The sequence below is a fragment of the Myotis yumanensis genome, unplaced genomic scaffold, assembly GCF_028538775.1.
Source record: "Myotis yumanensis isolate MYYU_CA2020_CCGP unplaced genomic scaffold, mMyoYum1.0.hap1 SCAF_1, whole genome shotgun sequence".
Taxonomy (NCBI): Eukaryota; Metazoa; Chordata; class Mammalia; order Chiroptera; family Vespertilionidae; genus Myotis; species Myotis yumanensis.
The window spans coordinates 128,811,613-128,822,270 of NW_027223752.1; the positions used below are offsets into that span (position 1 = coordinate 128,811,613).

Here is a 10,658-nt window from a genome sequence, read left to right on the forward strand (position 1 = left end):
CAAAAACTAGGTCTTTCACATGCCTATCTGCAATATCCACATCTGGTTTCTGTGGTCATGCCACTTCAGCATGTGAGCCCCTTGAGCACAAAGCCCTGGCAGACGGCTCCTGGGCCCCTCTGTGAGTTGCCACTGGGAGCATGCCTCTCCAACCAAGAGCACATGGCTCCCCCAGCATCTTCCCTGTCCTGGCTGCCTACTTCTGGACACCTTGGTGAGTTACTGAGGACTCGCCTCCCTGGACAAGGACACTGTTTCAGCCATAGACTCCAAGACTCCCACATCACCAGCTGTGGCTCCTTGACCCCCTTGTGATTCACAGAGGGAAATCACTTTGGCCAGAGTTCCACTGCCTTAACCGCAGACTATGGGACAACTGCCCCCACCATCATGGGCTCTGGGACCCTCATAGTGAGTTACAGAGTGACACTACCCCAGCAAGAGTCACACAACATTGGTCAAAGTCACACTACCTGGGCCTCACGCCCTGAGACCCCCTTCTTCCCAGGCCGTGGACTCAAGGAACACACAGTGAGCATATACCATTGAGACCTCAGGAAAACCTTTACACAAGAGCTGGAACCACGATCACATCCTCAACAGCTTGCACAACAAAGCCGGGGGTGAGTCACATTGCCAGACAATTTGTGGCAAGACTTCAACCACAAATAAGAAACTAATATTCAAGACCCAACTATATCAGAAGAACCCAACTAGCTCAAGTAGGGGGCTCTGCTAGATCACCAAGCCCAGGGGATCAGAGAGACTGCACCACTGGGTTCCCCAAATCACTAACTACATAGCATCAGCCCCAAAAGAACCTGAGTAGCAAAGCAGTTGGATTTAAGACATAGAAACCATTAAAATATTACAGCAAAAAATGGGGAGACAAAAAAACCCCAAAGGAAAGAAAAAGATAAATCACCAGAAAAAGAATTAAATGAAATGGAAGCAAGTAACTTGTCAAAGAAAGTATTCAGACTGATGTTTATAAGGATGCTCAAATGCCTGGATGACAAATGCACACAACTCAATGAGAATTATAAGGAGCTAAATGAGACTGTCACCAACATAAAAAGGAAACAAAACGAAATGAAGAATGACACAGTTGCAATAAAAAACACAATGGAGGGCTTCAACAGTAGACTAGAAGAAGCTGAGGACCAGATCAGCAAGTTAGAAGACAGGGTAGAAAAAAATTACACAAACATAGCACCAACTGGAAAGAAAAGTTAAAAAGCAGGAGGTGAGACTAAGGGAGCTTTGGAACAAAACAAAATGAAACAACATTTGCATAATAGTGGTGCACAAGGAAAGGAAGCAGAGCAAAGAATAGAAAACTTGTTTGGCCCTAGCAGGTTTGGCTCAGTGGGTAGAGCGTCAGCCTACAGACTAAAGGGTCCTGGGTTCAATTCCGGTCAAGAGCACATGCCTGGGTTGCAGGCTCAATCCCCGTCGGGGGTATGCAGCTGATCAATGACTCTCTCTCATCATTGATGTTTCTATCTCTTGCTCCCTCTCCCTTCCTCTCCGAAATCAATAAAAATATTTTTTTTAAAAAGAAAACCTGTTTGAAGAAATAATAACAGAAAATTTCCTGATGTTAGGAAGAAAAAAACCACACAAGTCCAAGAAGCACATAGAGTCCCAAACAAGATGAACCCAAAAAGATCTACATGGAGACACATCATAATTAAATTGGCAAACATCAATGACAAAGTAAGAATCCTAAAGGCTGCCAGAGAAAGACAGAAACTTACCTACAAAGGATCTCCCGTTAGAATATCAACTGATTTCTCAACAGAAACACATCAGGCCAGAATGGAATGGAATGAAATATACAGAGTGATACAAAGCACGGGACTGAATTCAAGAATACTATACCCAGCAAAGCTATCAATCAAAATTAATGGAGAAATCAGGAGCTTCAAGATAAAACAGGGCAAAGAGAGTTTATTATCACCAAGCTAGCAATGCAAGATATACTAAAGGGACTGCTGTAAAAAGAAGAAATAGGTAGGGAAGAAGGAACACAGGCATAAAGAATAATAATGGCAATAAATAAAAAACTATCAATAACCTTAAATATAAATGGATTAAATACTCCAATCAAAAGACTTAGGGTAGCTGAATGGATAAGAAAACATGACCCATATATTTGCTGTCTCAAGAGAAGCACCTCAGAACAAAGGACTCACACAAACTGATAGTGAAGGGATGGAAAAAAATTTTTCAGGCAAATGGAAATGAGAAAAAAATCTGGGGTAGCAATACTTATATCTGACAAAATAGACCACAAAGTGAAGGCCATAACAAGAGATAAGGAGGGCCACTTCATAATACTAAAGTGAGCAATTCAACAAGACAATATAACTGTTAAACATATATGCACCCAATACAGGAGCACCCAAATACATAAAAAGACTTTTGAAAGATATTAAGGGAGAGATAGACAGCAATACAATCAGAGTAGGGGACTTTACTACCCCATTGACACCACTGGATAAATCCTCTAAACAAAAAATTAGCAAAGAAACAGGAATCCTAAATGACTCACTAGATCAGATGGACTTAATTGACATCTTCAGAACATTTCACCCCAAAGCTAGAGAATACATTCTTCTCAAGTACACATGGGACATTTTCAAAGATAGACCACATATTGGGGCACAGGCAAAGTCTCTTCAAATTCAGGAAGATAGAAATCATATTGAGCATCTTCTCATATCACAATGGCATAAAATTAGAAATCAACTACAATAAAAACAGTAGGGAAAAAATCAAACACTTTGAGGCTAAATAGCATGCTATTAAACAATGATTGGGTTACCAAAGAGATCAAAGAAGAAATAAAAAGCATCCTAGAAACAAATGACAATGAAAACATAACAATCTAAAATCTATTGGACACAGTGAAAGCAGTCCTGAGAGGGAAGTTTATAGCTCTACAAGCCTACCTCAAAAAAAAAAAGAAAAATGGTAATAAAATATCTAACACTGAAATTTAAAGAATTAGAAAGAGAGCAACAAGTAAAGCCCTGAGGAAGCAGGAGGAAGGAAATAATAAAGATCAGAGCAGAAATAAACAACATAAAACCAATAAAACAATACAAAAGATCAATAAACCAAGAGCTGGTTCTTTGAAAGGATAAACAAGATTGATGAAACTCTAGCCAGGCTCACCAAGAAACAAAGAGAGAGGACCCAAATAAACAAAATCAGAAATGAAAGAGGTGAAGTAACAACTGACCCAACCGACATACAAAGAATCGTAAAAAAAAACAAAAAAAAAACTACGAACAACTCTACTCCAACAAACTGGACAACCTCGACGAAATGACATATTCCTTGGAAAATACAAGCTTCCAAAACTTAATTAAGAAGAATAAAAAAACCTGAATAGGCCAATAACTATGGATGAAATTTAAACAGTAGTCAAAAAACTTCCAGCAAACAAAAAGCCCTAGATTGGAAGGCTTCACAGGGGAGTTTTACCAAACATTCAAAGAAGAAATAAAACCTATCCTCCTCAGACTACTACAAAAAATTCAAGAGGAAGGCACACTTCCAAGCTCTTTCTATGAAGCCAGCATTACCCTAATCCCAAAACCAGATAAAGACATTACAAAGAAAGAGAATTACAGACCAATATACCTAATGAACAAAAATGCTAAAATCCTCAACAAAATCCTAGCAAATTGGATCCAGCATTACATTAGAAAGATCATACACCATGACCAAGTGGAATTTGTTCCAGGGATGCAAGGCTGGTACAATATCCACAAATCAATAAACGTGATACATCATATAAACAAATTGAGAGACATAAATCACATAATTATATAAATTGATGCAGAAAAGGCATTTGACAAAATCCAACACCCTTTCCTAATAAAAACTCTCAGCAAAGTGGGAACAGAGGGGTCACACCTCAACATATAAAAGCCTGATATGACAAACCTACAGCCAACATCATATTCAGTGGGCAAAAACTGAAACTATTTCCCTTAAGAACAGGAACAAGACAGGGATGCCCACTTTCACCACTCCTGTTCGACATAGTACTAGAAGTGCTAACCATAGCAATCATACAAAAAGAAGAAATAAAAGGCATCCAAATTGGAAAAGAAGATGTAAAATGGTCATTATTTTCAGATGATATGACATTATACATAAAAAAAACTAAAGACTCCATCAAAAAACTACTAGACTTAATAAATGATTTTGGCAATGTAGCAGGATACAAAATTAACACCCAGAAATCTATGGTTTTTTTTATATACTAGTAATGAGCCCACAGAAAGAGAAATTAAAAAACAATCCCATTTACCATTGCAACAAAAATTAAGATACTTAGGAATAAATTTAACCAAGGAGGTAAAAGATATCTGTACTCAGAAAATTACAGGACGCTGAAAAAAGAGATAGAGGGAGACATAAACAAATGGAAGAATATACCGTGTTCATGGATTGGTAGAATCAACATCATTAAAATGTCCATAAAGTAATCTATAGACTCAATGCAATCTCCATTAAAATACCAAGGGCATACTTCAAAGACCTAGAACAAACTTTCCAAAAATTCATCTGGAATAAAAAAAAAAGACCTGAATAGCTGCAGCAATCTTGAGAAAGAAGGACAATGTTGGAGGGATCACAATACCAGATATCAAGCTATATTACAAAGCCACTGTTCTCAAAACTGGTACTGGCACAAGAACAAACATATAGATCAATGGAACAGAACAGAGAACCCAGAAATTGACCCAAGCCATTATGCTCAATTAATATTTGACAAAGGAGGCAAGAGCATACAATGGAGTCAAGACAGTCTTTCAATAAATGGTGTTGGGGAAAATTGGACAGATACATGCAAAAAAATGCAACTAGACCACCATTTACACCATACACAAAAATAAATTCAAAATGTATAAAGGACTTAAACATAAGATGGGAAACCATAAACAACTTAGGAGTAGCCATAGGCATCAAAATTGCCAACATATGTCGTAGCAATATCTTTACCAGTAAAGCTCCTAGGGCAGTGATGGCGAACCTTTTGAGCTCGGCGTGTCAGCATTTCGAAAAACCCTAACTTAACTCTGGTGCTGTGTCACATATAGAAATTTTTTGATATTTGCAACCATAGTAAAACAAAGATTTATATTTTTGATATTTATTTTATATATTTAAATGCCATTTAACAAAGAAAAATCAACCAAAAAATGAGTTTGCGTGTCACCTCTGACACGCATGTCATAGATTCGCCATCACTGTCCTAGGGCAATGGAAATGAAGGAGAAAAGAAACAAATGGGACTACATCAAAATAAAAAGCTTCTGCAGAGCAAAAAAAACCATCAGCAAAACAACAAGAGAGCCCACTGCATGGGAGAACATATTTGCCAATGTTATCTCCAATAAGGGCTTAATCTCCAAAATTCATAGGAAACTCATACAAAAGGAAGATAAACAATCCAATAAAAAAAAATGGGCCAAGGACTTAAATATACACTTTTTGAAAGAGGACATACAGAAGGCCAAGAGAAATATGAAAAAAAAATGCCCAAAGTCACTAATCATCAGAGACATGCAAATCAAAGCAACAATGAAGTACCATCTCACTCACACCTGCCAGAATGGCTATCATCAACAAATCAACAAATGACAAGTGTTGGTGAAGATGTGGGGAAAAAAGAACCCTTGTGCACTGCTAGTGGGAATGCAGACTGGTGCAGTCACTGTGGAAAACAGTATGGCATTTCCTCAAAAAATTAAAAATGAAACTTCCATTTGACCCAATAAACCCACTTCTAAGAATATATCCCAAGAAAACAGAAACACCAATCAGAAAGGACATATGCACCCTTATATTCATAGCAGCACAATTCACCATAGCTAAGATTTGGAAACAGCCTAAGTGCCCATCAGTAGATGAATGGATTAGAAAACTGTGGTACTTCTACGCAATGGAATACTACGCTGCAGTAAGAAAGAAGGAATTCTTGCTATTTGCAACAGCATGAATGGAACTGTAGAGCATTATGCTAAGCGAAATAAGCTAGTCAGAGAAAAGTATCACATGATCTCAGTCATTTGTGGAGTACAATGAAAAACATAAACTGATGAACAAAAATAGAACCAGAGACAGAGAAGCACGGAACAGACTGTCCAACCTATGAGGCAAGGCAGGGGTGAGAGGGTCAGAGATGAACCAAACGACCTGTATGCATGCATATGAGCATAACCAATGGACACAGACAGTAGGGAGGTGAGGGCATGTACTGGGAGCTCCATGTGGCCAGGGAAAGGTCAATGGGGGAAAAAGGAGACTAATGTAATGCTTTAAACAATAAAGAATTTAAGTTAAAAAAAACCCTGCATTTTATATAGTTTTAATTTTATTGCTTTTTACTTTTCTTCCCACTTTTATACTTGTGTTTCAGCTTAAATTGTTGATTTTTAAGAAAATTGCTTGAAGTATGCAGACAGTCATTATAATCTGTATATATTCACAAATGTTTATTTTCCTCAAAAGTAAAATTGTGGCCCTGACCGGTTTGGCTCAGTGGATAGAGTGTCGGCTTATGGACTGAAGGGTCCCAGGTTCGATTCCGGTGAAGGGCATGCGCCTTGGTTATGGGCACATCCCCAGTGTGTGTGTGGGGGGAGGGTGCAGGAGGCAGCTGATCGATGTCTCTCTCTCTTTCATCGATGTTTCTGTCTCTCTATCCTTCTCCCTTCCTCTCTGTAAAAAGATCAATAAAATATATTTTTAAAAAAAGTAAAATTGTGGTTGCTTTAAAGCAGCGGTTCTCAACCTGTGGGTCGTGACCCCTTTGGGGTCGAACGACCATTTCACAGGGGTCGCCTAAATACATCCTGCATATCAGATATTTACATTACGATTCATAACAGTAGCAAAATTACAGTTATGAAGTAGCAAGGAAAATAATTTTATGGTTGAGGGTTACCACAACATGAGGAACTGTATTAAAGGGTCATGGCATTAGGAAGGTTGAGAACCACTGCTTTAAAGTAAGTAAATTATTACATTAATAAATGTCTTTTCTTCTTTTTTAGAACTAATTTCACAAGATTGAAGGATCTATGGAATAAATTATATATAACAATGTTTAATTGTATGGGAGATAACAAATCATGAAATGTTCAGATTAGAATTCATGTATTAGGTAACGGTTGCCATTTACCCAATATAAGTCTGTAACAAACTAGACACTCTGAGTATAAAAACAAAAATAGAAGTTTTAGATTTTTGTATTTGAATTATAGAGCCAAAGAATTACCAGTAGGAGAAATTCCATCAATTTAAGAAATGTTACAGAATGCATAGCAAAAAGAAATCTTGATTCCAGGAAGTATTTTATAGGTTTAGAATTGCAACTGGCTGTAGTATACAGGTCAAGGTTTAACCCCCAACTTGACAAGAGGGTTTGGGGAAGGGAGGAGGGAAAGTTTTGATATGTAAACTTTGCCAATCTCCAGGATTGAAAGGATCCTACTTTGGGGGATTATAAACTACTCTCTGAGGTTGGGGAACACAGATTTGAGAAGAGATGCACACAGTTGGCTTCAGCTAACCCAGTGGTCAGCAAACTTATTAGTCAACAGAGCCAAATGTCAACAGTGCAACAATTGAAATTTCTTTTGAGAGCCAAATTTTTTAAACTTAAACTATATAGGTAGGTACATTGTTATTAACTTAATTAGGGTACTCCTAAGCTGGCCTTTGCTAAAAACGTCCTCAATCTGATTGAGGTACGTTCACTGAGGTCGACCCCTTCCAACTCTCCCATCCACACTCATCTTGTTTCAGATAGACGAGTGTGGATGGGAGAGTTGGAAGGGGTTGACCTCAGTGAACGTACCTCAAAACAATGTACCTTCCCCGAGCTGCGTCTCTCATCGCCCAACCGACCGACACCCTCCATTTCTTCTAAGGCCACTTTTTCAAATTAGACTCGCTCAGGCCGAAAACCAACTTCTGTGCATGGGCCACAAAGTTTCAATCGCACTTACGTGTGGCCACTTCTCCTCCCTAGACACTCCACAAGGAAGAAAGAATATAAAAGCAGCCGCCATGCCAGGAGTGACCAGTGGTGACTGCTCTTCCCATGCTTCCTCTAAGTCACGCGCACTGGCCCCCTGCCCGCCCTGCTCCATATAAAGTGTGAGCACTGCACGAGGAAGGAACGTAGTAAACAAACAAAAACCAATGCCTAAGAGAATGCCACAGTTGATGTCCAGAGTCCAGCTCAGGAGAACGGAGAGAAAGGAGAATTCCATAAGTTGGTCGATGCCAAGACATTTCTGAGTGACTGCCTGGCGTGTGACAGTTGTGCGACCACAGAGGAAGGAGTCCAAGTTTCTCAGCAGAATATCAAGGACTTCTTCTGTGTCCTGAACCTTAATAAGAAATGTGATACCTCACAGCACAAAATGCTGGCAGTGTCCATGTGTCCTCAGTCTCTGCCTTATTTTGCTGCTAAATTCATCCTCAGTGTCACTGATGCATCCAGAAGGCTCTGTGGCTTCCTCAAAAGCCTTGGGACACACTGTCTTTGACATGAAAATAGCTGCAGACTTCAGCATCCTGGAGAGTCAGAAGGAATTTGTTTGTAGGTACCGTCAGCACCGTGAGGAAGAGCCCCGGCTACCCATGCTGACCACCGCCTGCCCCAGCTGGGTCCAATATGCAGAGCAGGTGCTGGGTCACTGCATCATCCCCACCTCTGCACGGCCAAGTTTCCCCAGCAGATCATGGGCTCTCTGGTGAAGGATTACTTCACCAGACTATAGAACCTATTCCCAAACAAGATTTTCCACGTCATTGTGGCCCCGTGTTAGGACAAGAAACTGGAGGGCCTTTGAGAAGATGTTCTCACAGCTTCGCATAGTTCCCGGGGTGCTGACTGGGTGTTAACCTCAAGTGAAATTGTCCAGATATTGGCACAAAGTGACCTCATCACGAATGCTGCCACTGTGGACACTCTGTTTGGAGACGTGAAGGAGGAGGAGGTGAGGCTCCATGAGGGTGCCAGCTCCATCCAGCACCTGGCACACATCTTCAGGCACATGGCCAAGGAGCTGTTCAATGAGGATGTGGGGGTGCTCACCTACTGCAACCTGAGGAACAGAGACTTCCAGGAGGTCACCCTTGAAAGGGTTGGAGAGGTTCTGCTGTGCTTTGTGGCTGCTTACGGATTTCGGAACATCCAGAACATGGTCCTGAAGCTGAAGAGGGGCAAGTTCCCCTGCCAGTTTGTGGAGGTCCTGGCCTGCGCCAGGCATGCCTAAGCGGCAGGGACTAGGCCCAGGCGAGGACGGGCGTGTGGATGGGGCACTGCTGCGGCAGATGGAAAGCATCTACACTGCCATCCCGGTGTGGCCCCCAGAGACCAGTGCCCATGTGCAGGAGCTGTACCAGGAGTGGTTGGGGAGGTGGGTGATTCCCCCAGGGCCCAGGTGGCCCTGCACACCACCTAGCAAGGCCCAGGTCAGCCTGCCAACAGCTGGGACATCAAGTGGTAAAGGTCCAGCAGACGCCCGGCCTGCAGGCCGCCTGAGGAGGGGTGTCAGACACGTGAAGGAAAGGCTTAGCGTCTCTGTCATCCCTTTGGTTTTCAGAATTCCCTGCTCCCCATCTGCCGGCTCCCTCTCTTTGAGGGGCGCTGTCGTCCTCACATGGGTGCAATTAGAATATTGTATCTCGAGAGGATTGCCTCAATGTATGTATCCTTTTATGCAACAATGAAAAATCCCAAAGAACAAGAATGGAGACAGACTTAAAAAAAACATGGAAGTGTCCTGGGAAGAGCTGAGACTTGGTTCTGTCCATGTGCCTCAGAGAGATTGGATAAGGAAATGGCCTGGTTTGGCCCTGATTTTACCCACTATGTTACTCTTGAAGGTGTCTTTGCCACAATGTGAATAAACTGCCACCTTTTGGAATAGGGGCTCATACGAAAGTCGGCATTCCCAACTTTTCTTGAGGATCGACGTTCTGCAGCTGTGGCCACCATCCTGAGACCAGGTCCTGTCTCTGGAAATCGGGGGGGCACTGGAGTGGAGCCCCCCCCTCCCCTCTCCCCTGTGTCCTTTTACATTCAGGGATTGAACTGAACTCAGTTTGGGGGAGTTCTGGCAAGGGTGACGGGTGTCACAGATAGAAAGATGGAGAATGGAGAGGCAGTCACCCTGCTTGGTCCCTCCCTGGGTGGGGTCAGGCAGATGAAGGCCAGCCAGCCAGCCCGCCCCACAGTTGGGTGAGATAGCATCCTCTGTACCCACCTCTCATCCCGTGGGCCCAGCCACTCCCCTCGGCTCCAGGCAGCCCTCTGTGTTCCATGACAGCGCGCTCTGCCCTCACATGCTGCTCGCCCTAAACAAGAAGTAAGAGAGCAGTTGGCTCACAGACAACTAAACAGAAAGATAACAGTCACCACAGAGCCCAGCAACCCGTGCACGTTAGGGCCGTCCTGTGCAGTGAGGCCTGTGGCCGGCCTGGCGTTGGTTTCTACCATGTTACCATGTAGATGACATTCTTCTTGAACCCCTCAGCCTGTTAGATTTCCCTCATTCATGTGTTATTGTATCCGTGCACCCATTTGGGTTGATAACTGGGACATTGTGTAAAAT

At 42.0% G+C, this 10,658-nt stretch overlaps 1 pseudogene; it reads left to right on the forward strand.

Annotated features, from left to right (window-relative positions):
• The first annotated feature begins 996 nt into the window (after positions 1-996).
• On the forward strand, positions 997-9,506 carry LOC139014006 (nuclear prelamin A recognition factor pseudogene; annotated as a pseudogene).
• The last annotated feature ends 1,152 nt before the right edge of the window (positions 9,507-10,658 follow it).